Source organism: Mus caroli, chromosome 12 (assembly GCF_900094665.2).
Source record: "Mus caroli chromosome 12, CAROLI_EIJ_v1.1, whole genome shotgun sequence".
Classification (NCBI taxonomy): domain Eukaryota; kingdom Metazoa; phylum Chordata; class Mammalia; order Rodentia; family Muridae; genus Mus; species Mus caroli.
Window position 1 is genome coordinate 104,168,321 of NC_034581.1, and position 27,375 is coordinate 104,195,695.

A 27,375-nucleotide genomic window follows, 5' to 3' on the forward strand; every position below is an offset into this window, starting at 1 on the left:
TGATATTCAAAAGGTGAGTGCTCCTCTATGTCTCTTGTTAATCATAGAGGTAACACCCACATTTTCAGTATCTCAAGTGGTTCTGGGATGTTTCTGAATGTAAAGTGCCCCCTAGGACAAAGCAGGTTATTCCGTCTTCCCCCACCCAGAGAACAAGGGAGAGATGGGTCCCACAGCCTGTGCTTTCACAGCCAGGTTGTTCCTGGAATCTGTGTCCTCTGGGGGCTGTGCCGAGGGCGCCTGTCCGCTGCCTTCTTCATTTCTGACGGATTAGGCCTCGGCTCTTTCTCTTCAGGACTAAATCTTTTGGTATTTAAAAGGTGGATATTCCTTCTATGTTTATGCTATTTGTGATTAAACATAGAGGAAATTTCACGTTTTCAGTGTCAAATGCTGCTGGGTAATGGGCCTGAGCTGAAGCTACCACCAGGGCAGTGACAGGACAGGTGCACCCTCTTGGGTAAGTGGGGGGTCAGTGGTCCACAGAGCATGTCCTCAGGTGCCCAAGGACCCCTGAGCAATCTTGAGAGCTTCTCTCATGGGCTGCCAACTCAGCCAGGGGTCTCATTCTGGAATCTCCACAGCTAACGAGTCTTTCCCATTGTGTCCCTTCTGTCACAGATAGGACTGTCCTATTGGACTTCCCAAGAGTAAGTCTGATATCTAAAAGGTAGATTTCCCATCTGTGGTTTTATGTTTGCTGGTCAATCTGAGGGATTTGCCTGGGTTTTGAGTCTCACGTGCTTCCTGGGTGCCATGATCCACCAGGGAGATGAGGCTGGGCGCAGCGCCCTCCCCGGTAAGTGGGAAGATGGTGAGCGGCAGAACATATGTGTTTCTCATGTCATATGTCTGCTGCTCATCACCTTTGGGTCTCTGCCTGTGGAGCCAGCTTGGCACAGAGGCCGAGGCGCCTTTCGACAGTCTGTTTCCTCCGCCTGAGAAGGGGAGGATTTTTTTTTTTTTTTTTTGTCTTGTAATCTGTTTCAGATGAGCCAAGCAGCAAGCCTGGTCCTTCCCGGAACTCGGTCCTTCTTTGGTATTTAAAAGGTGGATATTCCTTCTATGGTTACGTGCTTCCTGGATAATCATAGAGGAACATCCACTTTTTCAGTATCAAATGTCGCTCTGGAACTCTTTCTGGAAGATTCTGTAGGGTCTGGGGGTGGGGGAGGGGGGAAGGTCATGTAAGAATGAGTGGGGCGTGGCCAGAAATGGCCTTAAGAAGCCAACTGAGTGTTAGTCTGATCTGGGTCTGATATACCGCCTCTTTGGGCAGCCTGCTCGCTCCGCCCAATTGGACTTCCATTTCTGTCGACACAAGCACAAGCTCACAGCATCCTGGATCGAGTTGTTCTTTGATATTTAAAAGGTAGATTCTCCTTCTATGAGTACAATATTAATGACTAATCGTAGAGGAAAATCCACGTTTTCAGTATCAAATGCTGCTTGGGAAACCACCGAGGACATGACATCTTCACCGAAGAAAGCATGCTATCCGTCGTCTTCCTGGGCTTGGCGGGGATAGATAGATTTGTGACTTGTATGATGTGTGCCTATATGCCAGCCTCTCCCAGTGATGTGTTCTGAGACCACTGTGTTCTTTATATCCCTTCTCTGACCTCAAATGAAGTTGTTTCTCTGTGTGCTCACCATGTGTATATGTTTTCTGGAATTGGCTTCTTTTTTCTGTAGCGATATGTCTTGGAGACCTCCTGGGTGGGCCATCATTTTGGGTAAGGACGCCTTGGGTAACCCTTTGGGGGGAGTGGAGAAGGGGCATGTGAATCATCTGGAAGTGTAACCTCCAAATGTGCCCCCTCAGGCTCACATCCGGACCGTCATCGCATCTGTCATCGCACCGGACCAGCTCTCCCCAGCGCTCCTTATCGTTTGCTACTTGAAGAGAGGTTATCCTTTGTGTGTTTGCTTTACGCGAAATGAATATGCAAGGGCAAGCTCTCTTCGAGGAGCAAATGCTGCCTGGAAGCATGGCTGGCGGCGGCCTGGGCCTAGCAGAAGGGTGTGGTCTCTCCAGGGTAAGTAAATGCATGGTGGGCCACTGAGCTTGGGCTCCTTCTGTGTCTGACCCTACAGAGCTCATGCATGCTTCTGAGAACTTTCTAGAAAAAATGCTGACGTGGGAGATCCTAAGGGCTGTTCTTGGTAGAGTCTAGGAAACTAAGCCTCCCCTTCTGACAGCCCTTCACAGTGTGGTGTGCATGCCAGGTCGACTTCTAAGGCCAAAAGAGTGTCAGCAGCAAGCCAGTGCCCATTTAGATGTGGATTTTCTGCCCACCATTGCCAACCAGTCCTTACAATCACCTTTTAGGCTTCACGTCCACTTAAGGGAAGGGGGGTTAGTGGATATCCAAAGAAAAGATGCCCCCAGAGGCTACCAAGACCATTAAGCCTCCTTCTCCAGGTGTCCTCTTCACCTTGTTGTCACAGCATGAAGTTCTGTTAAGGGTGTCTAAAGAACCTTGGTTCTGGGGGTTGGGTGGGGGTGGGGCATCTCACCTCCCTCCGGTGAGCCTTGCATGGGTCTGATGTTTATAGTGATAAGTCTCCCGTAGTCCTCTGAACTCCCCAAAAAGGGCAGAAGAAAGGTCCAGAGGTCTCCGTACTGCTCCAGTTTGGGGAAGAGGGTGGGGGCTTTCAGAGAGCTAGTTTTCCGGTTTTTCTTCTTTCTTGAATGATGCATGTTGCTGTGCGTACTAATCCTGCTCTTTCTATGACCATCTGGAGGACTTCCTGGAGGCTGCAGCTGTGGGCACAGGTGGAGGCTTTCTTGTCAGGGTGGCTTTGCAGGCTCTGGAATGCCAATCATTCTCTGTCACTTTTTGTTAAGTTACACAGAATTCCCCTCCCCCCCCCATGCCCATCCTCCCATGCCCCACCCTAGTCTTTTGGAAGATCACCCAGTTTTGGAGTGATACTGAGACGTAAACTAACTTTAGGGCTGGGCACCAGTGTGCAGAGTGTGCGGCACATTCCAGAGCCAGTCAGCTAAGGCTTGCTTCACCAGCCCCTGTGCTTAGCCCAAGGCCTCGCAGGTGCTTCACTAGTCCCTGGCCCAACTCTTGGTTCATGTAAAGAGGATAGCCTCCGGTATGTTCTCTTTATTGATGGTGATATACATCGAGAGGCACTTGTCCTCACATCTAACTCTATCTGGGAACTACTCCAGCCCTGTTCCATCTTTGGGACAGATCTCCAGATACAACGTGACTTCCGACTTTCTCGGGTATGTACTAATTCTTGGTTCTAAGATGGGACCTCTGGCTAAGCTACTAGTCTCTGGTCCTCCTTGTCCTCTTGGTGCCTGATCTTTTGCTCTTGAGGGTGAGGGAGGGTACTGTGGTGCCTGTTGCACTTGCATTGAACATAATCACCCAACAGTGGCTTGCTTGTTAAAAGACAGTGGCCCACAGAGCTGCCGTCTGTTTGTACCAAGCCATCTCCAGAGCCTTGTTGCTCACAGCATTCACCTCAGAAGATAAAGCTTGATGTTAGACTATCCCAGCTTTGATACAAGTACTGGTTTATACATCTTTATTTATAATGATTTCAGGCCCGGTCCACCTATCTCCAAGTGAGGACTTCCTGGAAGTGGTGTCCGTCTTTGGGAAGAGGCTGAAGTTTGCCATTCCCCGCAGTCTATCTGGTGTTCTTCTGTGGCTGTACCTAGATCAGAAGGGGGCAGTTTAAACAGCCCGCACCTATGGAAGCAACCCATCCCATCAAAAAAAGGTGAGTGTTTTTCCTTGCCATGATTCAGTGCAAACCTGTGGTCATTCCTGCCTGCTCTTTTCTGGGGAAGAGGTCCCAAAAAGGGGAGATGGTCCTATCATTCAGTGGCATGTGGAGTTTGACCCCTGTATGGCATCAACTTCCTTCTAGTTCTGTCCCATTCCAGTCTCGGGCAGAATTAGTGGGGCAGGGTCCGGTCCTGGGAGTGACACTGATACCCATGACTGGGGAGGCAGGAAGGATTGGCTTTATCACTTTTATAAATTCCTTGGATCCTCTTGTCCTCTGTGTGCAGTGTACAACCAGGTGGCCATCATAGAGAAAGTGCTAAGGATAAGATTGTGGTCCTAACCAGGGTCTACCTACAGAAAGCAAAAATCTGTGTTCTATATTTCCTTAGAGAGTGAAAATCTCAATCTGTTGCAACATCTGCCAATAATATCAGGAAAAGGTCCCCCCTCCCCGAGTATCTGTCTCAGTCCAAGCTCCTTGGATGGAGTGCTGACCAGTGGGCACACATCTGGCAGGTGGTGTTTGCCATCTAATTGGCTGATTCCGAATCTCCCATCATCCCTCCCCAGGCTAAGTCCCAGGAGACGAGGCTGACCCCGTGAATGCTAGAGCGGAACCTGCCCCATGCTATTGTTTGGTACTTAAAGCGAGGTTGCCCTTTGTATATTCGGTTTATTGACATGGAATATACAAGGGCAAGCTCTCTGTGAGTATCAAACCTTATCTTGGATCCCGTCCACACTCAGCGAGGGATGTGGTATGTGTGTGCATGACCGTGTGTTATCCATCTTGTGTGTGACAAACTGCTTCCTGGGTTTCCTTTATGCACCAACGGCTTCATGGGCGCAAGATGACTTCAGGAAAGACCTCGGGTACATCCCCTCTCCTTGTCCATATGGGTGGGTCCCAAAGCATGCTCTGTGTGTGTAGCCTGGGTCCCTGCTTTCCCAAGCTGATGGTCAGGTCTGTGCTGGTGTGGGCCGTGGTTTTTTGATGTGCTGCCGTGACGTGGTACCCAAGTGTGCATGTTCTTGCTTGGTGTGTGTGACCCAGTCTGCTAACGCTCAGCGTCTAATTCGTCCCCAGGACCCTACCTGGAAGACGTAGCACGTCTACCTGAGGCGGTGGCTTTGCTTTCCAGGCCGAGCTTTGGTACTTGGAGAGTGGTTATCCCTGTCCTCTTCGCTTCACTCATGCCGAATCGTACAGGGTCATCCACTTTTTCAGTATCAAGTGCGCAGACTCTGCAGCCTGGCTTCCTGCGCCTGGATCCTGCCACTGCCACTTCCCATCATACATCCTTGGACAAGGGTGTCGCCGTGTTATGCTCCTTGTCTCGTGTGTCACTCTCGAGTCCTCTTGGGGTCCAATGCATATGGCTCCCGGAGGCTGGGAGAGATCAGGCTCTTGTAGGGACTAGGCTCATTATTGACCATGTGCCAGCCCAAACTTTTGTGTGCTGGGAGCTGACTGCTGGCAGCTATGGTGGTGGTATACAAACCTCTCCTTGGATTTGGGAGCCAATGTTGAGACAGACATTCTCTGTCAGTCATGTGAGTGGGTGTTGGAGCTTAGAGTTTGTGCTGGACTTACAAGGTGGTGCTTGTGACTCGGCAGTGACATCATTTCTGTAGCAGCTTCTAGAACAGAAGACCCCATGCCGGGGGTCAGCAGGGCCACCCACAATGCTTGCTCCACTTAAGATGAACACTGCCTGGCTTCTTGACCCCAGCTACCATTACCCTTAGAAGAGGCTAACGTGAGGTTGTCATGCTTAGTCCCTGGGAGTCTTTTCTATAGCATCTCACCTCCCTGGTGCTTAGAAGGGCCATCAGTAGTACTGCATGCATGGTGCACGTATGTATTGGGTGCAGCCACGTGTGAGGAGTGGTGATCACTCCCAAGGGGCCTATGGATGCTGGTCTTCCTGCTGTGCTACTGTTTCATACTTGAGGAGAAATTATCCTTGGTGTGTTGGCTCTTTTGGATGAATCATACAAGGATAATTTCTTTTTGAGTATCAAATACTGCCCTGGTGGACTTCCGGGATGACGAGATGGTTGTTTAAGAGGTACCTGGTGCATGATGCATGGATTAGCCTTACCTGGGCACAAGGCAAGAGAGCACAGAACTGACGTGTAAGAGCTGCACTCGGATCCCACCTCAGGACCTTGCTTGAAGAGTCCAGGGGTTCCTACATGGCTTGGTCATGATGAGATAGCACAGTTTTTATGACTCAGCAAATCGTTCTTTTTTTTTTTTTTTTGGATGGGCAGCCAATCTCACAGATAGTCACTGGGGTCAAGCCCCGGCCCCTTGCTCGAGAGTGTGACTGGTTCCACAAGCATGTGCTTTAATGACAGTGGCCGGCTAGCTGTCTGGTGTGGATTGTGCGAGATCTAGAGGAGCCCTGACTCTGGAGGAGGTCCTGAGGTGCGGTGGTTCTCTGACGTTTGCAGAGCGGTTATCCATAGTGTGCTCAGCATATTTATGGAGATTAATTGGGACAACCATTGTTTGTCCCATATCTGGATTTGCTTCCGAAGGTCCTAGAGCACAGTGGTGACTTCAGCTAATGGACATTGGTGCCTGCTGCAGGAGAGGGGGGATTTATTGAGACTTCTTCTTAACAAGTGCAGAGTAACCTCAGAAGGCATCCTCCCCCCCCCACACCCCATGTACTCTCACACTGATAGCTTTGAGGTGGCAACAGCTTTGGTGGCTTGGTTCTTTGTGCTTGGTCTGGAGAACACTGAGAATAACTCACCTGTCTGTTGTTGCTGTTAAGTCTTAGTTCAGAGGAACTCCTTGAGAAGGTACTGGGTCAAGCATCTCTTTAGGTAGACAGAACTTGGTCAGGGTCTTCTAGGTCCAGCACCCACTCTCCTCAGCATCCGTTCTGAGCATAGACTTCCTGTGGTTAATACAGGTGTTAATAAGGATACTTCATGCCGCCGCTGCTGCCTTAAGTCACTCTCTATCTGTTCCTATGGCTTCCTTTGGGCTGACTTTTTCTTAGACATACCTGGTCAATAACATACCATTTCAGCTCATTCCATAATCTGGTGTGTGTGCGTGCGCGCACATGTGTGTGTGTATGTGGGTGTGTGGGTGTGTGTGTATGTACATGCATGCATGCTTGTACAAATTGTTGGTTAGAGTAGGGCCTCTAAAACTGCTCAATGCTGCTAAGATATTCGTCACCTAGGGATCTTGTTAAAAAGCAGATTCTGATTGAGGGACCAAGATTCTGCATTTTTAGCAAGCTCTCAAGTGATGCTAATGCTGCCGGTCTGTGGACAACACATGTAGCCACTGGGGGCTGGAGGTGATGTTGCATGTTCCTTGTAGTGTGTGTGCTCCATCTCCTCCATCCACCGTACATTATCCATCATGAGTGAGCATTGAGCCAATATGCTACCTTTTGATGATCAAACTGTGGTCAGTTGTGAAAGGCCACCTGCTGTACAAACACCATGTGATTATTCTTTCAAATCATGCCTCTATGGGCTGCCCAGATATAAGAGCTACTTCAAGGAGGGGCTGCCTATGTCAGCCAACAGCAGGTCTTGTCAGCACCAGGTTATTGATGACTGAAACTATCTGACTCTGTAACTCTCCATTTCCAGTCAACTGCAAGGAGCACAGTTCCTGGAACCACAGCTTCTGGGGCAGGAGGAGTCCTATCTGTCGTATCTACCAGCAACACTCGACGTTATCGAAAGAGGTAATGCCCATGGTGCCATTGCCCTTCCATGATATTCCACCAGCTGCTGGCTTCTTGCCATCCAGCTTACCTCTCAGGGAGGACCAGATAGACTTCCATTTTGTTTGTAAATTGACCTGCCTTAGGAAGCTCTTGTGGGTATGAGTTTTTCCGTCAGACCAGATTTTAGCCCTAGGACCAATGTGTAGCAGTGAGTGGTTGCTGTCAGCTCATGTGCTTTCTTACAGACCTCTCAGAGTCTAGGAATTCAATTTGTCATGGGAAGAATCTTCTGGAAGCAGAGAAGATAGTAGACAAGAGGCCCCAGTTTTCCTGCCGGAGATCTCTGAGAATATTTGAGGTTGTTCATGTTCTGTTTGCTTATTGTGAACGAGACAAAGTTAGCTTCCTTTTGAATATCAAACTCTGCTTTTTGGAAGGGCTCCCTGCACAAGCGATATGAGACTGCCTGCCTTGTGTGAGCCTTGGATGAGCCCTGCAGCTCCTTCGAGATGCTCCTTGGATAGTCCTGATGGAGAAGACCCCAAGGAAGCTTGGTCCTGCTTGCGATGAGCTTGCTGTGCTTTCACGGACACTCTTTGTTTCTTCTACCAGCCTTCAGTGCCAGGATGAGCTTGAAAGGAGAGCTGATGCCAGGGCTGTAGCCTTCCCCAGCCAGAGCATGTGGGCCACACCCTTTCTGGATGGCTAGGCTGTGGGGAGAAGCTATGGGATGCTTGAGAAGTTGTCACATCTCCCCTGGGGACAGTTTGGTTTTCAGGGTTACATCCATTCAAAAACACCCCCTGGTATTCAGGCTTGTGAAAGACAAGCTAACTTGACCCTGTTCCTTTGTTCTCACTGAGGTCCTGTCCTTGGCATCTCCTTCCTCCGGTAGACACCACCGAGGTGCAGACACTACCCTGATGGGACTTCCTGTCCTGCTGTTTGGCTCTGGAAGAGACTTGATTCCTTTCTTTTTTGTGCTGGTGGAGATCACACAGAAAAGGTAAGGAGAACCCAGCTGTTTGGGATTCTGGAAGAAAGAGGTTGGCCTGTATCCCTGCTGTAAGGAAAGATGCTGTTCTTGGGCGTCTCCCTTTTCAGGGATGATGGCGGTGGCGGACAGGAAGCCCAGCTCCTGCCGCCTGGATGTCTCTTCCCTTTGTGGGGACCAATCCTGGATGGAATCAGTTCAAGATGGATGCCAGCTTCATACAAGAGCCCTATCAGGATTGGTCTGAGGTCTGTGAGAGTATATTTGTCCCAGGTAAATCCAGGTGCTAGGGATATCTGATAGCCTATAGCATATACATGCCATCTTTAGGGCATTTCTGAGGTCAGGATGCTTCAGCTCTCATCCCTGCTTCCTCTCTTTGCCAGAGAGAAGTGCTATCGGCTACTAAAAGTGAATACTAAATGGCCTATCTATGTAAGAGATTTTCAGAGGGAAGCCCAAAGCCCAGGAAGAAATGATGGACCAGAAACCACAGGACATGCTTGTAAGGTTACAGGCTTCTTTGTTCCAGACTCTCAGCACCCAGGCTACCCTAGTGAGGTCCCCAGAATTGAATGCACGTTAATCCCCCTGCCTCAGACTTTGGGAATGGGCTATTCTGAGCTTAGAGTTCTTCTAAAAGAGCATTTTTCCTCCTGAACCATCTATTCAGCACCCCTCCCCACCCACTTACCCCCTGCCCAAATCTATGGTTAGCTTTCTTGATGCTGAGTTCTATAAGGGAATATTGATTTTATTGAGGAAGGGCTGTTGACCTCAGCCAAGTTAGGGACAGCTGTTCACTTGGCTAAAGGGAAAAACAAGGTGTGTGGCCACTTCTCCTAACATTTGCTCCTCAATCCATTCTTAGGGAGACTCGCTGCATGGTGGATGGCCCTGAGATGGCAGGGCTCACAGATGGTCACGTTTGGTGCTTGCAGATTGGTAATCTCTGTGCCCTTAGCTTTGTTTATTCTGGTCATACAATGATCAACCAGTTCTCCATGCTGCCGTCGAGGGCTTTCTGGACTGCATGGCACCTTCCGTAAGGAGACCTTGGCTTCAGTCGCTAGTCTAGGTATGTACAATGACAGTCACATACTCGCATTATAGTGTATAGCAGTACTGTGCTTCCTGACAAGAGCCTAACCACTGATGAAAGGGTTGTGATATTTGGGAGGGTGCTGGTATCATTTCCAGACCATCATGGGAGGGAAAGAATCACGCAGCAGATAATGTGTCTCCTGCTTTGGGTGAGCCTTACTCCTTGATGATTTGAATAAGTTTGTGGAGTCAGGCGAGTGTAAGGGGGTTCTGTTGTTACCCTGGTAGAAACAAACGTATCAGCTGGCACGTAATTGGTCACTCTCCCTGCTTTTGCTTCAGAGAAGATTCCTTGACTGACACATCTTGCTGACAAATGTTGGGCTGTCTTGCTTCATAGTGGGAACTTCACTGGGAAATAACTGGGTTTTGTTTCTGATGCCTAGCACTTGGCTTGCTCATCTGCAGGAGAGTCGTTATCCTAACAGATGCTGGGATTTCGGTCATGGGATTCTGAGGCCTTCCCATGACCCTCTTTGGGGATTTTGGTTTTTTTTTTTTAAGTTAAATTTTTTTTAAAAGTTAAATTCTTATTAATATCCCAACTTCATGCTCCACAAATTGGTCAAGAACAGTGACAAGAGAATCCATGTGAGCTGTTGTGCAGATTTTAGAGAGCTGATAAAGATATCACCAGGATGATCAATCTTCCCAACTGGAAGTGTGGAGACTAGGGTGCTCTCAAAGTAGGGCTAGCCAGTGTACCTAGGGACTGGATGAGCCAACATCAGATGTGAACATGTAGGAAGAGGAGGGGCCAAAGTAGTACAACTGTGATGTTGGCGGAACCACAATCCCTGAGAGATTCAGTGGGCTGCAGGGAGCATACTTGCTGGTATCATGGCTATCTCAGCTAAGGCAATGACCCTGGATGGCCTGAAAGGCTGGTAAGATGGAAGAAAGGGTAACAGAAAATGAGGAAGTCATAGGACCAATGTTGGGGATCTTGATGATATATCAACAAATGAGTGTTACACTGGGAAACAAAATAGAGGTGGGGCACTACCGCCTGCTAGCCAGAACTGTAGGAAATAAGATGAATACTTTCCATGTCCTCAGGAGAGAGCCAGGTTTCCATCAGGGTGAAAGATGGGGCCATGGAAAAGGAGTGAAGCCCCAAGGGACTTTGCTAGTGAAATATGTCTTATGAAACCATGGAGGCAGGTGGGACACGGAAGGGTGAGAAATAGGTTCTTACTGGAGCTTTGGAAAGCTACCCTAAAGAAGCTTCCTAGTGGCTAGCCACTAGAATCTGGAAATGGTAACTGGTCTTTCTCGTACAAGGTTGCTTGTAGGAGTTGGGTACTCCATTTGTGATGGTCTTCTTCTTCTTCTTGAAACTGATTTCTTGGAGATGAGACAGTGGGAGTGGAGGATCACCTGGGATCATGTAGAGCTCAATGAACCTTCTCTTGATTCATATGAGGATGCTAGTAGCCTTGGTTGGGCTTTTCTGCAGTGGGACTTTTATAGTCCCCTCAGGACCTTGATGTGACTAACCATATGTGCACCGTTGAGAAATGCAAGTCCCCATTCACACACCCCAGGGTCTATATACCTGCAGAGGACTTCTGACCTACAGCAAGTGGGCTCCCTTCTCATCTTGAAAACCTTCCAGTGTGAACTCTAGAACCAAGGAAGAACAGAGAAAGGGGACAATGTCAGCATCGTTGCAAGGGAGGTGAGTGACCACCTCTGCCCCACTCCAGTGTGTTTCTAGAGCACTTGCCCCCACCTCACTAACACTCAGCATCCAATCTGCCTGCAGGTTGGTGGTTGGAAACCATAGCCCTTGGAGAAATGGAAGGGGCCCTTTGTCTGTCTTGTCTCTGCCTTTCTGTGGTACTTGAAGAGAAGTTGTTCGTGGTGGATTCGCTTTACTTGTGACGAATCATTCACGGACAACACTTTTTTCAGTACCAAATGCTACCTCTAAGGATTTCCTGGACATGATGGCAACTTGCAGAAAGATGGCGGTTCAGTCAAGCTGGTAGAGAAGCCAAGTATGGATGTTTGGCCACGGACAGTGTGCTTGAGCTAGCTGTAAGTCACCTGGTCGGGTTACCTGAGCATCTGATCCACCTGTAGGCCTCTCATCAGTGGGCCGTGCCAACCTTGGTGAGGCAGCTGTGGCTCTGCCCACAAGTATCAGCTTACAAGACTTTGAAAAGAGGTCATCTTCCAGAAGAGATGTTGGTGCCAGCACCATTCAGGGTGTGTGACTGGTTGACCAGAGGGGCGTGCACTCTGTTCACCCTGTGGGCCACCTAGTCACCAACCCTCAGCATCAATTCCACTCAAAGAAGACCTTCCAGAGATCCTACCAAGTTTGGGGATGTGTCAATGGACTTGATGGCTGTGCCTGCTCAGTGGACCAGGATGAACTGTGGTCTTAGGGGTGTATGTTTACATAAGATGCCATGAGGCATCCGTGGTAGCCGCTGCATCACTGTCACAGCCTCCTTGAAATGTTGACTTCAGATGTGGACATGATGTTGACTTCCCATGAGGGACCTGAAGTCCCTTCTCTCCTGGGTGTGTGACTGAATTGTACTTTACTAAGCATGTGCCTGTGCCTTACTTATCTGATGGATCTATCTTCCAGTTGTCTAACCTCAATATCCTGTCTCTACAGGAGAGTCTGTGAGATGATACCAACCTCTGGTTGTCCTGACATCGCCACACTACCACAGGAGCTTCCAGAATACATTCTCTTCATGGAAACTGTGGAACAGCGCCCCCTCTGGTCCAGGAGGACTAACCAGATTCAAGGCTATCAGCATCCCCCTTTCAGGTAAGTGTGCCTCGGGTGAGCATGCACTTAATGTAGGTGTATGTCACTCGGCTCGGCCCACTACCCAATGCTGTCCCACCCCTTCTTCACAGGACAGTGGAAGCAGCCACCTTTTCGAGAGAGAGTCGATGTGTTCTTCGCCAGTGTTCTTCACCAGTGATCATGTGTGATACTTGGAGAGAGGCTGGCCGTGATGAATTCGATTCATCTAAACGAGTCATACACGGCTCTCCTCTCTTCTAGTGTCAAACTCTGCCTCAGAGGTCTTCTCAAGCCACTACTGTTCCCAAGGTGGGTTTCTGGATGGCTTATCCCATGACAAGTGCCTTTATCTAATTGTATATTTCACACAATTATCCCAGTGTCCAAGCTAACCCACACATGACTTCCTAGGACATTTCTCTGGAAAGACCAGAGACACTGTTGGGAGATTCTGTTTAAATGTTTAAACATACTGGCTAGCTTCTGTTTTGGTTAGTACCTAATTCTACCCTGGAAGAACAACTAGAAACAGCCTTCGCTAGTTAACCTTCAGGATACAGGCTAGAATGGGACCCGGAACATTGTGAGCCTGTGTTGAGTTATCTGTAGCCATTCCATACCCTGAAGTGAAGTCTTTGAAGGTGAGCTCAGCTTCACCCAGCATACCCAGAACAACCTGCCTTGCAAACTTGTGTTTGCTGTGGGTATGGCTCTGCCACCTTTGACTTAGTAAACGTTGCATGACGAGTCAAAAATCACCTTCCTCTTGGAGCTTATTTGGGGCCGATAAACCAGAGGTTAGCCAGAGAGCATGGGTCTGATTGGGACTTAAGCCATTTGGTTCACTTATTCTCAGGGTCCTGTCCATTCTGTGTCTACTCCCAAGGTGTCCCCCTGTGAAGAAGATGCAGGAGTGCTGTGGGAAGTGTCATCCCCTGGTACTTGGAGGGAGGTTGCCCCATAGTGAGCTTGCATTATTTAATGATGCCCAATGCAGGGTAGACCTGTTTTCTGTATCACATCTTACCAGGTGCTTCCTTGGACCTGATACCAATCATGAGGAAGCCACGTTCCTGGTGGGGTTTGTACCATCGTCCTTGAACATGTGGTTCCTTCCAGTGTCCCCTGACCCCATCCAGTCCCTCCATGGAGGGCATTGCCAGCATTGAGGTAGATACCCATGTTATAAACTTAAGGCATGGATGTGGTGGCACTCATGGTACTTCTGGCTTTTTTATCTATTTGTAAAGAAAAGTAACAAATTTTGCTCCCCCACGTCTCCACTGGTAAATCTTGTCTTATAGGGAGGACTTAGACCTGTTGAGAAATCCTGGAATGGGGTCCAGGGTCAGCATTTTTCGGGGTGGGGATGTAACTGAGTGGTGATTTTCCTTGTCTGTTGGCTGGGATCTCAGAAGAAATTTGAGGACAGTAGAAAAACTATTTTTCATTTCTTCATTTTCTTTGTAAAAGGAGGATTTATCCTACTTATTACTATTTTATTAAAAAGATGTATGCTCATGATAAAAATAAAAGCAATATGAAACAATTAAATTAAAGAAATTAGGAAAGTTTCTACCCACACATAAATAACTTCAGGAATTTCAAACTCCTTTCTGAGACTTATATACAAATGAAAAGAGGGGTAAAGAGAGAAATATTTCACAGGATAAATACTCCCTGTGTCTAATCATTTTATTTCAAATATAAATCATCATCTCACTTGTGCTTAACCTAAGGAACAATGACAGGAAGACTTTATAGATGTGTCCAAAAAGATCCCAGCCCAGCTGAGAAAGCTTAAGTTGAAAGCATTAAGTAGTTCGATCAGATTCTCTGCTGCTTCTGACTGCTACAGATATGAAATGCCTCCACAACATTGCTTTCTTTACTGTTGCAATGTGTTTTAATTTTTCTGTTGAAAAAAATGCAAATGTAAGTCTTACAAGTGAGATGGGTCCTCAGTATTACAAACAGCTTCACTAGTGGCCACTTGTTTGCTTTAAACGGGGGCTTCTATTTCTCAGCTCTTAGTGTATCTCAGTGCAATGAGGATTTTTGTCATTCCTACAAGGATGGCTCCCAGATGCTACCCTTCCTCCCTCTCTGTCCCCTCTCTACTGCCCCCTCTCCTCTTCTTTTCTCTTTTCTCCAAAATGGGGGGTGGGGTGGGGTGGAACTCAGACCTTCACGCATGCACAGAGAAGACCCACTCACGCACTGAGGCATACCCACACATAGCTTCTGTCCTTGCTCTAATCCATATCCTGGGAACCCTCAAGGGCAGGGAGTGGCCTCCAATGGCCTCCAGAATGCTCCCCTTAGGTCCCTAGGGCAGGGAGAGAGCGTGTTTTGAGTTAAGTTCTCTTCCTTAACACAAGGGTCTTTCTTTCTTTCAGATGTAGCTGTGCATTATACACCGACTAGCTTGAGCTGTGGGTGACTGTTTCCCAGGGTTTTTACACATGTGTGGAGCTTTCCCTATGCAGTCTTGTTACTGGGTTGAGCCTTTAGGTGAACAGTGGGTTAACCTGGGTAGCATTCCTGTGTTCCTTCTCCTTTGCTGTCTGCTGGTCATAGCCTTAGTATATAGCCTGCTTGATACCTGATGTCTGAACTACAGTCCTTCCTCGATTTTTTTGGGTTCTAAGACTTTCCTATTGGGCATTGGTGACTTTGCCAGGTGATACCCCAGCCAGTGTTTTCCCATCAGTTTTTTTTTCTCGATTGTAATTTTTATTCCTTCTTTATTAGAGTTAGTTGTATCATTTAAAAGACGTTCTCTGCGGTTCTTTTCTTGACTTAAAAGATCCAAGTTGTCTGTTTAGTTTAGTCAGTCTCCACCCCCTGCTGCCACCTTCCCTGCAGCCCTCTCTGGCATCCTTTGCATCATGAATTTATTTGGTTAAAGGCATCAGATCCCCTTTCCCACTGTTATTTTCCCCCTTGGCAGGATGCCTAATTGCAATGCCAGCTTCTGAGGTGAACATGGACCCACTGTCACCGGGCAAGGTCTAGGATGAACATGGATACCCACCATTATCGGGGAGATTCCAGAGTGGACATGGACCCACCATCATCAGGCAGGTTTTGGGATGGATATGGGCCCACTGTCGTCAGGTAGCTATGTGAACTTACTGTCAACCAAGCAAGTTTTAGTGTTCATTTCTTTGTTATCTCATGTTCAGTGGATCATAAGCTAAAAAGTACAATCTATTATTAGAAAAACACCCTGAAAGTTTGCTCACCCCAAGGGATGAGGCCATGACTCGAAGGTCAGTGCCATTTAGTGCTGACCTTACCTTTATAATGAGTATTGCCAAGTCAGCCTCTCTGTGAACTCTTCAGGAAATCCCTAGAAACAAAGCCTATGTAAAGCGAGGGTCATTGGTGTTTGCCTCAATCCCAGTGTGAAGCTAGGGACTTTCCACTCCTATGATGAACACAGGATGAAATCTGTGCATCTAGGACCTCCATCACCAGATCCTTGTAAGGACCTTTAGACACTGTATCCTTGGCAGTGGTGCCAAGACTAGATAACCATGGGCATCAGGGGTTGGGGGGAATGGGTTGGACCTGGGGTATGTGATGCCTTCTCAAGCCCTCTCACAGTCAATGCAGTAACCTGCTGTGTTCACTGTGCTTGGGGGACTTCCTGGAGGAAGCCAGCTTCAGAGAAGAGATGCTGGTACCCACGTGCGGTGCTTGAAGATAGGTTATCCGTGTTGCCTTCGCTTTATTCGTGACGAATCATACACGGTTGACCTATTTTTCAGTACCAAATCCCGCCTTGGAGGAATTTCTGGGGTGGGACTGTGGTGTTAGCGTCTTTCCGGGGTAAGTGGTTGCATCTAGTAAGAGGAATGCTGTCCATGCCCAGTGTATCCCTGGTTCTCTTGTGGACTCAGGGAGGGAGGGACTTACTTTGGAATGAGGTGGAGTATTCTGTAGTCATTCACTTTATTACTCTGGCAAATCATATAAAGTCCACCTTCTAAGGTGTAAAATGTGTCCCTCAAGCATATTAGGGAAAGGTCAAGGTCAGAACTAGGAATTGAGTTCACAGCATCTACCATAATGTTTACATCAGCCCCTCTGGCCACGTAGTCTGAGCTCCCTAGAAGAGGCAGTTGTGTTCCCTGGTGGTGTTCTGATAAGAAGCCTTCCCACTTCTCTCTAGGACACACCCATGTGGGCGTGGCAAGCTCCTGTGGCTTCTTCTGGTCAGTGATACTAACCACCACAGGCAGGAGACAAGAAGTGACCCCTAGGCCACATGGCATATGTCATATAGCTAGAATATGTAACCATCTGCCCAACTCTCAGGGACTCCATCCTCAGATGCCTGAGATGTACCAACACAAGCTCTCGAAATCAAGTGTTCGAATGGAGGTTGCCCATGGTGTGTTCATTTTATTTATGATGAGTATTACATGGCCAATCTCCTTTCGGCACTAAAATCTTCCCGGGAGAGCTTCTTCGACTGTGCGGGTTAAGGAAATAAATTGTTCCCTGTACTAAGTGCTTTTCCTGGGACTTAGGTCACCTGGTTGTCAAAGTAAGATTTCCCAGAAATGACACCAACTATTTCGGTGACTCTATTGTTGTCTGGCCATGGCTATCAAGAGCATAGTACATTGTGTCAAGCACTGCATTCAGATGAGAAAACATCACAGTATTAGGCATGCTGTAGGGAAGAGCAAATGTCAGTCACCAGTGGGGTGGGGTTAGCTACAAGCCACTCAGTTACTCATTCCTTACCAGTTTCACCAGTCCAGGGGGGATCTCTAAGAAGTAGAACCAGATGTCAGGCTGGTGAATGGGGAGAGGTGGCTCACAGTGACATTTAGTGACATGAGAATGCTGGTGTCCTTTCCCTGCTCCAGTGTCCCTTGGGAAGGAGAGACCCCAGCAGCATTCATTACCACCCGATGCTTGCTAATGGTGTGACCTTGAATGAGTCAGCCTGTCACCTGTCTGTGCCTCCGTTTGTCTGTCTGAGAGTGTTAATGGCTGCTTATAAGGTATGTATACACGCTGAATGTGTGTTCAGTATTTTGATAGTGCCTGGTTTCCCCCCAGAAAGTTGGAAAACCATTGGCTTTTATAATGATACTTGTTGCATGGATGTCATTACTCGGCAGATCTCTTCCCACCCTCTGGGACACAGGTTCCTTGAGCTCAGAAACCCCATCTGATGCTCGTAGGTGCACACGGTACGAATGATGCTGAATGAATGGCAGTTGGACATGTTTTCTTTGTTGAACCCTCTTTGAGGCCTCTCGGAAGCCAGAGAGAATAGAGGACGGTCCAGAAACCTTGTACCCTGATGCTGCTGGTTTGTCTGTGGGGTCTCTCGGGATACTGCTTCGGAAAGGGAGTTATCCTCTTTCAGCCTTCATTGGTGGGCAGGATGGACCCTACTACACAGAGAGTCATGGTTTCTTCTATGTCAACCCTACCTCAGGACTTCTCTGGGTGTCCGTGTGCTTCTGGGTGAGTGACCAGTTTCTGGCCAAAGCCTGGACATCGGTACAAGTCTCTGTCCACCTGTAGGCAGGATAGAACTCTGCGAGTCCGTTCACGCTAGTCTGCCTTGCAGTTGGACCTGCGGGCTCATCGGAGGTCACGCCAGCCTCCCTAGAGGGTGGGAGTCAGGGAGCCAGAGGCGAGGGAAGCAGGGCTGCCTGGGGAAGAGGCGCCCTTGCGCGACTCTCGCCCTGTGCTGACGTTTGATTCTTGAGCAGAGGTTGCCCTTGGTGAATTCGCTTGGTTGATGTTGAATCACACAAAGGCAACTTTTGTTTGAGTGTCAAAGCCTGCTTGGGGTGGCACTGGGGACCAGTTACAGAGTTCTGCGTCTCTGTAAATGTCATGTGCTAGAATGGAAGGTGTGGATATGGGGATGGTCAGGAAGGGGTGTGCCTCAGAATGCCGCGTGACCAGCCGTGTAGTCCCAGCAACCAATGGAGAGATGCCAATATCTACTCCCTGGCTCTTCTCAGCCTGAATCCTCTTTGTCACACCAGCACCTAGGCCCCGCCCCCTAGTTGGCAGACACACCCTAGTTGGCAGACACACTCGCTGTTCTAGCTCTACTCTGAAGATACCTTGACTAAATGAACTCTGTCCTTTGACAGCGTCAAGGACAATGGCAGCCTTCCCTCCCCACCCCCTTCCTCTCCTTAACTCACTGGGTCAGGAGTGCTCACATACCATCGTTTTTTTTTTTTTCCCCCTCCCACCCCACCCCCTCAACACACCTCTGTCTGCTTCTCTCTCTTCCTCATCGCTCACCAAACCTTGTTCTCCATTTTTGGATGGGTTAGGAAATGAATAGAGGCGACCAGCATTTCATCCCGTTTACATTAAATAATAGTGATAAAATAATCACAAAATAACACCACACAAACTACCAGAATAGCTTGGAGGAAAATGTGTTCAATTGACTACAAATTGGCAGAAGCATCCAATTTTCTTGACAACATTTGAGCTGCGACATTTGACCTGGGGAAACAGTACTCTATAGACATGGCAGCCGCAAGGGCCAGCTTCAGTAGTGGCGGATGCTATGAGCAGCAATATTTGTGGTAGATGAACGCACATTGAGGAATCAAATCTTCGTTCAGATTTTTAAATGGGAAAGAATTGATCCTAATGAAAATGATTTGAGGAAATAACAAGGGAAATAAAAGAAATGAAAATGGCCCAACAGCACAGTCAAGGAAGCTAAACAGGGAATTGGATTAGTTTAATGGAATTTACTTTAAAAAAAAAAAAGGAAAGAAACGCATGTTTTTTATGAAAATCAATGTGGGTGCGGTGTTTGAGATGGGGAAATCTATGGGTTTAGACTAGAACTAGTGGGGTGATGAGAAGGACTGGTCACCATGTGGGTTGTTTTTTTTTTTTTTTTAAGGTGGCTAAACTTTATTTTCCCATCCCAAACCTTTACAGAGAGCTTCCTGGAGTATTCCGAAGCTGGTGGGTGTCATCTGGCGGATGTGACTGGGTACCAGTGCCAGAGCATGTGCCCACTGAGCAGTCTTCTTCACTTTCCTCGATCCTCATGAAACATTCTGGGTAAGACACTGGTTCTGGGGAGTCTGCTCCTGAGCAGTTGGTACCTGGAACATTCTAGGGCCTGCCCTTCCTTAGGTTTCCATGTTGCCAGCTCCCAGGGCTAGGCTTAAAGTCATACCCATTGTTGGTGCTGAATGTCACTTTGTCCTGGAGGCTAGGCCCGTGCGGGAGGTCATTTTAGAGTGGGTGTATCCAGGGTCTAATACACTATCTGGGGTGTGATGAGCATCAGGTTCCATGGTGGCTCTCTTTCCAAAAGGATCTTTACCGCAAAGGACTCCAGAGGCTACATCATTGTCTTGGAACTGGTCAGTGGCTGGAGCTCTCTCCAGGACAAGTGCTTGGAGGAAGAACCTGGACAAGCTTTCCTCCCCATACTGTTGACTGGATCTTATATCTACCGTTAGCCACCATCATCGCCACTGCGTGCCTCTTAGGAGCATTTCCAGGAGGTGATGCCAGCTGGGGAAAGAGCCTCTGTCCCACAGGTCAGTTTCCAGAACACCTAGATGAAGCTGCCCATGGCGTCTTTTCCCCGTATGACACACTGCATGTGACCAGTCTCTTGCTGCCCTGCAGCAAGGCTAGAAGCCTGTGTGAACTCTTGCCAAAATCAGAGAAGGGATTCTGATGTTGGTCACACTCCAAGAGTTTTAAAATGAGTGGCGAACACAGAATCCATACTCTGCTTATGGCCTAAGTCAATGGATCCTGACCCTTACTGGAGAGCCCTCCCTGGTGTGCTCGTGCGGGGCAACCATACACACTGGCACAAGGGGACCCTGCGGGATCTCCTTCCGCTGTTCTTTCTCTCCTCCCTCCATGTTTATCTTTGAAGCTTTACTTGCTTGGTTTATAAGGCTGGATGGTCAAGCAGTTCTTGCTATGACATCGCCGTGGGGGGAGGGGGCAGGCGACAGGGTGGGGTGCCAGGGTCGTGAGGCTGCAGTGCTTGGGTGGGCCCAAGGAGGAGCATCTCTGGATGATGCAGTCATTGCCCCCTTGCTTCTGGAAGGCATCTTCTCTGGCAGGGTGGTGTGGTATATGCGCAGGGTCTCAGCATCTCCCTACCTCCAGCTTACAATGAAGAGATAAGAGTAAGCAGAGTTCTGCACCCACTTCTTCCCCGAGTCAGCTCCTGTCTACCTGGGTCTCAAGGTTGTCTGGGAAGGCTTTAGATATTCTTGGAAGGTGAAAGGGTGGTAGATTGCACTGGGGAGGTGATGGAGTAATTGCTTTCACCTGGTGGAGGGTGGCTCCTCGCTGAATGGGGAGTTACAATCTCTGAGGGGCTCCAGGATGGTTCTTCTGGAAACTCAGCCATCGGCCTCGTTTCTGAGCATCTGAGCCTCTCCGTGGTACTCGGAGAGAGGTTACCCGAGCAACTTTGCATCTGGAGGACGAATGTTGCTCGGTGAACCCCTTTTCGGTATCAAATCCCTCCAGGGAGGCCACCTCAGGGAAGACCATGGACTCATCTCTGCTCTGGGGTATGGGACGGATGGTCGACCAGCTGGAAAGTAATTGTTTCTAATGTACTTCACCTGGTCCACTAGCCGTCGGTGCCCGCTGCAGCCTGCGCCCGGGATGTCACGGCCTCAGCTCAACACCTCTGCTGGTACTTGAAGGGAGATCGACCGTGTTATATTCGCTTGGCTGACTTCGAATAATACATGGTTGATCTTTTCTCAGTATCAACGCTCAGCTTGGAGAAGCTCTTGGAGTTGCAGCCCCCGTGGGGGTGGGGACAGCTTGGTGCTTCTAGGTTGCTGCCTCCGCGGGGAACTGGGCTGGGTGGGACAGGCTGTGTGCTGCCTGTGTCAACCCTTCTCACCATTTATATGCAATCCCCCCCTTTCCCCCAGGACAGCTTCAGGTGGTGGTTCCAGCTCCAGGGTTGCTGCGGTCAACACTGGGTACTTGAGGAGAGGTTGTCTGTGATGAGTTCGCTTTATTAATGACGAATATAACACAGATGGCCTGTTTTCAATACCACCTGCCACTCCGGTCACTCGGCAGTACATACCAGGTGTCACACCACTGCCCGGTAGGTAAATGCATGGACTCTGTATGACGCTTGTCACCCCCTCTTCACTGAACCTCAGCTCTGAGGAGCCTCCTGGGATCACACCAACCTTGTAGGCTGGGCCACGAAGCATTGGCCAGATGTGCAATGGATGACTGTCCACTTTCCATGCCTCTTTCCTGCCACAACAGTGGGTGTTTGTCCCTATCTAAGGCTTCCACCGAGGGCTGCATGCTCAAATGCCCTGTACCCTGGGTGCTTCTCAATACCATGAGGGCTTGGAGGGGCTAGCATGATACTTAGGGAAAAGCCAGGCCAGTTGGTTACACGTGCAGTTCGTAGTATCTGAGGTGAGATTGCCCGTGACGGGTTTCCATTCTTAATGCCAGTACAGTGCATGGTCACCTCTCTTTATCATTGGCTCTTACTGTGTGAGCATGGGTGTCAGGGGAGGGACACACTTTACTGACCCACTGGACACCACTGATGGTCAGGCATGTAGCTGACTCATCCTGACCTAGAGCCTCACATCTCCTGAGGTGGGGGTTGGCAAGTCCAGGAGGGCATCTTAGAGGAAGAAGCATCCAAAGTAGAGTCCTTGCTGGTGGTACCTGAGCTAGCTTGTCTCTGAGATGTTTGCTTTCTATCTGATGACTATCCCGCAGCCTACTTCTCTGCACCATGTCCTACCCTAGACCATTTCTACTTTGAGGCATTGATGCCTTTGTGTTGGTTGACTCTAAAGTCTGTATGTGAGACCATCCCTTGGCCTGTCTTGTCCTCAGTGCCACCCTGTTGGAAATAGCACAGAATGTCCTCCTGAGTCTACAAGGCAGTGATACCCAAGCTCTGTCCCTGCTTCACGAGCACAGGGGTCCCAGCAGGGATTAGCCTGTACTTCTTCATGTTTCCTCCAACTTAACACTCTGTCTCTGTCAGACTCCTGTGAGCTTACCATAGAGGCTTGACCTGGAGTCTCAGGGACCCCCCGGAAAGTAGCTGATTACACCCAGTAGGAGCCTTTGAAAGACAGGCTATAGATTTTTTGGTATTTAGTAAGGCTCCCCAGGGTGGCCAAGAGCTCTTCCTGATTGGGCTTGCTCCCCATTGGAACAAGTAGCACCCTCACCCTGGCAACTCCACCCTGCATGCTTTTTCTCCTCTTCTGGGCCTCCTCAGCTGCAAAATGCTCTTCCAACAAAGATAGTGGCTGCGTACCCTGGCTTGGACCTAGCACATGGTCTCCTTTAGATTTCTTCCTCTTGTTCAGGATGGTCTGCCCAGGCGCCCTGTCTCTGGGAGCTGGTCCTGGTTACTGTCTCCCACAGTCCATCCCTCTTCCTTGGTCCTCAAGCTTGTACGCCCCCTCCACAGGAGTTCAAGACTCCAAGGGGGATCGTGTTCCCTGTTCTGCAGTGACAGTGCAGGCAGCCTGACACTCTAATCCAGCTCCTTCCTTTGTCCCTAGCCCTGACATCAGACTGCTTGTCAGCTATGGCTCCCCAGGTGCCTGCTTTCCCAAACTGCCTAGTACCTTGGTTCCCAGCCTCTCCCTGACCCCCACCAAAAAAAAAAAAAGAAAAAAAAAAGAAAAAAGCTTTAAGATTTCCCAAGGCAGAGGAGGATCTTTCCTTTGCATCTTTTCTCTTTCCTCTGTTTTACTCCCTGCCCCTTCCCTCCCTCCCATCTTACTTCTCCGACTTATCTTCGGTTGTATTCTAAGCCTTAGGATCCAGGTCAGGTCTATAGTGACAGAATAATGGAGTGTGCTGATTGACTAATAGAGTCCCCAAAGGCAGAAACCATAGTAGGTTAATCCCCGGGAAGGTGGTGAGCATGAAGCAGGAATTCCATAAGATGTGGTGGCTGATTCCATAAATATGGAAGCTGGGTTCACCTAGTCTTTGCATTTGTTAGAGGCCTCCCACCCCAACTAGTCACCGATTTCTGAGACGTACAGCAATAGGGGACAGACAGGTCAGCTATGTCTGTGGGATTTTCTTTACTTTTGTAGCTGGGGGTCTCATGCTAGGCTTCAAATTCATCTGAGCACAACCCCCACCCTCCACTCCGTGAACGTCTCCGTGGCAGCGAGCCAGAGGCCCCTCGGAGGCCCTCATGCAGCAGGCCTGAGCTGCTGTCAGGGCTAATATTTTATGCATGGACCTAAGCAAATGGGAACATTTGGAGATGGAAATTGCTGTTAATGACACATCTTTGGAATATATTAAGCGCGTGCAAGAAGGCTGCCGATCTCTCCATTTAATTGCTCCAGTGTAAGCGCAGTCACACCATGGCATCCACAGATAGGCTACCCCTAGTCTCTGCATCACCGATGTGGAAAGCCCCAGGTACCTCAGCCACCAAGGGAGTATTATGTACAAGATGGAATGTCAGCTGGGGTGCCAAGCAATCACCGACACACACTCCAAATTCATTGGAGACCCTAAGAGGATGGTCCCTCCTGCTTGGTGCAGACTTTTATTAAAAGCAAAATTACTAGATTTATCTATTATTTGAGAAGAAGAAAAGACAAATAAAGGACTTTTCTTATCCAGTGAGTCAAGTGAAAATGTCTGCCCCTCAGGCAGACAGGAGGAAAGCCTCTGGGGTGGGGGACTTTCAGAGGTCAGAGAATTCACCATTTCCAAGATAGTGTGTTAACCTAGTGTGCCAAGGTCACAGGACACAGGCTATTTCAGGTGATCAAGTCAGTTTGCCTATCCCACTGTTCCTTGGAGTGTGGTTAGACTAAGGCAATGGTCTGTTCCTTTAACTATTTTCAAGGAGATGGTGTGTAACTTTTGTGTGTGTGTGTGTGTGTGTGTGTGTGTGTGTGTACTGGCTGTCCCCAGTAAGCATGTGTGGAGGGTGAAGAAAGATTTGCTCAAAGAGGTTGAGTTGTCTTCCTAGGATCACACAGCTAGAGACAGGGTTCCAGGCTGGATGTTCTTAACATCTTTGCTTGTACTGTTTTGTGTCTCTCCAGAGAAGACCTCACGTTCCATAGGTGATAGACAGCTCATTGACTTGCTCCCCGAGTTCTTTCTGTACAGTGAGGCAGGCTCACTTTCCCCAGGACATTGCTTGCTGGAATTGTCCTAAGTTTTTAATTTATCTAAGTTAACTAAGATGCTTTCTTCCATGTGTGGCCTGAGGAGGGGCTGCCTGCTCCATCACAAAACCGTGCATGTGTGTGCGGGTGTGAACCTGATGCACCTGGTCAATGGCTAGAGAGCTGCACGCCCTTGCGTGCTGAGCGGGCTAGGGCTGTCCTAGAGATAGAGTCAGTAAAGTTTCTTTTTCAAGACTTGAGGGGCTGTGGCAACCTGTGTACCCCTCGAGCTGCTCATAGTCAATGCTCAGGAGATGCCTGTCTTCCGTGCATCAAATGGGTTTAGGCATCAGCAGCAAGGAGGTGAAAGATGGATGGCCATGGGAAAGCTCAGAGACTGTTTGTGGAATGAATAAATAAAAACACACCCTTTTTGAGGGAATTAAGAAACAGAGAGAGGAAGAAACGTCCAGGGAAAGACAGCATAAATCTCTAGCAACGTTACCAACACCACAGCTGGGCCTGTTGAAAAGACCCTGTGGAGGTGGTGGGGTCATTTATCATGGGCAAGGACAGGCTTAAGGGCTGGGACATGGGGCCTGATGGAGGCTCGTCCATCATTTTCTCATTATCCCTGTGACGTGGAGGGCAGCTAGCGCAGATCACAGAACAACAGCCTCCCAATGAAGGTGGCAGGGCTGTGAGTGCGAGGGACCCCGAGGGAGGGCAGGCTGCCCCAGGCCCTGCCCCCTCCAGGAAGCCTTCTTGCTCCAGCCCAACACACGATCTCACTTTGTCCTCGGATGTTCATCATGTGATCTTTTATCAACGCAACTGTGGTGGGGCCCTTGCTAACTTGCTCCCGTGTGAACCTATGCTTGCCTACATGTGGTAAAGCGGAAACACTGTGAACACTTCTGACCTTGTCTTTTCAATTTTAGGCAGGTGACGAAGTTGAATTGGTCCTCAGGAGCAGATGTTCAAGGAACCCTGCCTATGCTCCATGCCAGCTGCCAGTCCTTAGGTTGGGAGATTCCACTGGAGACATCCATGGGAGAGCTATGGCCATTAACAAGTCCTGAGACCTGACCTGAAGCCATCAGTGGCCCAGGTGAGTGTCTGCCCTCGGGATTTCTACTTTGTTCCTTTATTGCTTGGAGCATGGGTGGGGTTTTCCCAGGGCACAAGGGGTCCAGAAGTTGTGTAGAAATGCACAGGACGGGGTTGAAGGCACACGTCCCAGCCCTGCGCACGCACACACACACACAGACACACACACGCACGCACGCACCCCACGCCCTGATGCCGCCATCTGCGACAGCTTCGTTTTCTCTAACACTCAAAAATACATGGTTCTGCTCCTCTCTCCTTGGCAGGCAGGGTAGCCAGAGCTGTGGGGCTGCCAAGGCCTGGGGGAGCCGCCAGCCTGCAAAGTTTACTGTACAAACAGTTGGGGTGGGGGGTGCCTCTCTGTTAACTCAAAATCCCCATCAGTAAACATGCCAGTTTAAAGTGTAATTAACTCAGGCCGGAAAAGAATTCTGATTTGGACTGCTTTTCACAGTTGAGATTGTTTTTCTTTTATTTATTTATCTCTTTCCGGGTGTGGTGGTGTCTGTGGAGGGTTTTAGCCAGGAAAAATAGAAATGGGGAGGGCTTGGTGGGATGAGCCAGTTGGGACTGAGAATGCTGGCAGGGAGGGGCCAGGGGAGATGGGCTTGCCACAGGAAGCCTGGGGTCTTCATCTGTTTTCTGTCCTGGGCGGTGCCTGTGGCTCCTTGCAGATGGAGGAACTATGCTAGAAGGTGTGGCAAGGCCACTGACTGTGAGGGACACTGGTAGCTTAGGGATGATAGGGTTCTCGAGGCTCCCTCTAATGTCTCCTTGCTTCTGTCTCACGGCAGCTGCTCTACCTGACTTTGTTGCCTCTTCCTGGATCTCTCGCTTATGACAACCGACGACAAAGATGTTTGACTCCAGAAGATGCTCCCCGCGGCCCACCTGAGAGGACTCTCCATACCCCACCCCACTGCCATCTACCTCTGAGTCCCCAACTCATAGCCCCTGCTTCTCATCCATGTTTCAACTCCCACCCCAGAGCCTTGTATTCCAGATCTGAGCAGCCCTTGCTTAGGAACCTGAGGTGGGGGTGGGTAGGCAGACCCAGGGGACTGAGCAGGGAGGGGAAGGAGGGGTTTCTGCTCTTGGCTTTCAAAGTTCTCAGTGTGTGTAGCCCTTTGAATAATAAACATATATCATATAATGTAAATATGCTTGCGTGTCTGTATTCAGAGGGACTTTTGTTAAGTGGTGCATGGGGGTTAACAGTGTGGTCTGGTCTCCTTCAAGAGGGACCTCTTGGGATGTCTCTGTTCTCTGTCCTTAATCCTTGGCTGAAAGCAAACATCCAGAAGCAGGGGTTCACACCTGGATTCCTGCCCCCCCCCCCACACACACACATACACTACCAGCCCCATAGTCTGATTCAAGAGCTAGGGACATGAAAAGATACCCTTTTCTATCCTTCTAGGGTCTCATGAACCCCACCCCCTTCCAGCTCCATCTGTACAAGCTAAACCCCCTAGGGCAGAGGCCAGATCCTGGGATACAGCCTGTGCCCACGCGCCTCTCATTGCTGGGCCTCAGCTTGGTCACGACTCGGCAGGGTTGACTCAGACAGAGCCCGGAGCAGGAGACTCATAAATTACATAATTACCCACGAAACCTGCCGCCACCGCTCTCTCCAGCCGGGAGGGACACGCTCCGCTCAGGCTCTGGCCGGCAGTGACTCACTGTTCTCCCCAGAGCCTCTGCCCGCCCACCCACACAGCCACCTCATCTGGGCTAGCTGGGCAGGAGGAGG

At 49.2% G+C, this 27,375-nt stretch overlaps 1 long non-coding RNA gene across 19 annotated transcripts; it reads left to right on the plus strand.

Moving 5' to 3' along the window:
- Positions 1-1,127: 1,127 nt before the first annotated feature.
- On the plus strand, positions 1,128-26,781 carry LOC115032804. 19 transcript variants are annotated; one of them, XR_003838459.1, is made up of 9 exons: positions 1,128-3,753; positions 7,395-7,492; positions 7,720-8,973; positions 9,340-19,431; positions 19,691-19,919; positions 20,988-21,049; positions 21,297-21,478; positions 25,454-25,623; positions 26,417-26,781. It is a non-coding gene; the product is annotated as an uncharacterized LOC115032804 (long non-coding RNA). The 19 variants fall into 19 exon arrangements; XR_003838454.1 differs by having other exon boundaries at positions 19,691-21,049; XR_003838455.1 differs by having other exon boundaries at positions 20,988-21,478.
- Positions 26,782-27,375: the final 594 nt, after the last annotated feature.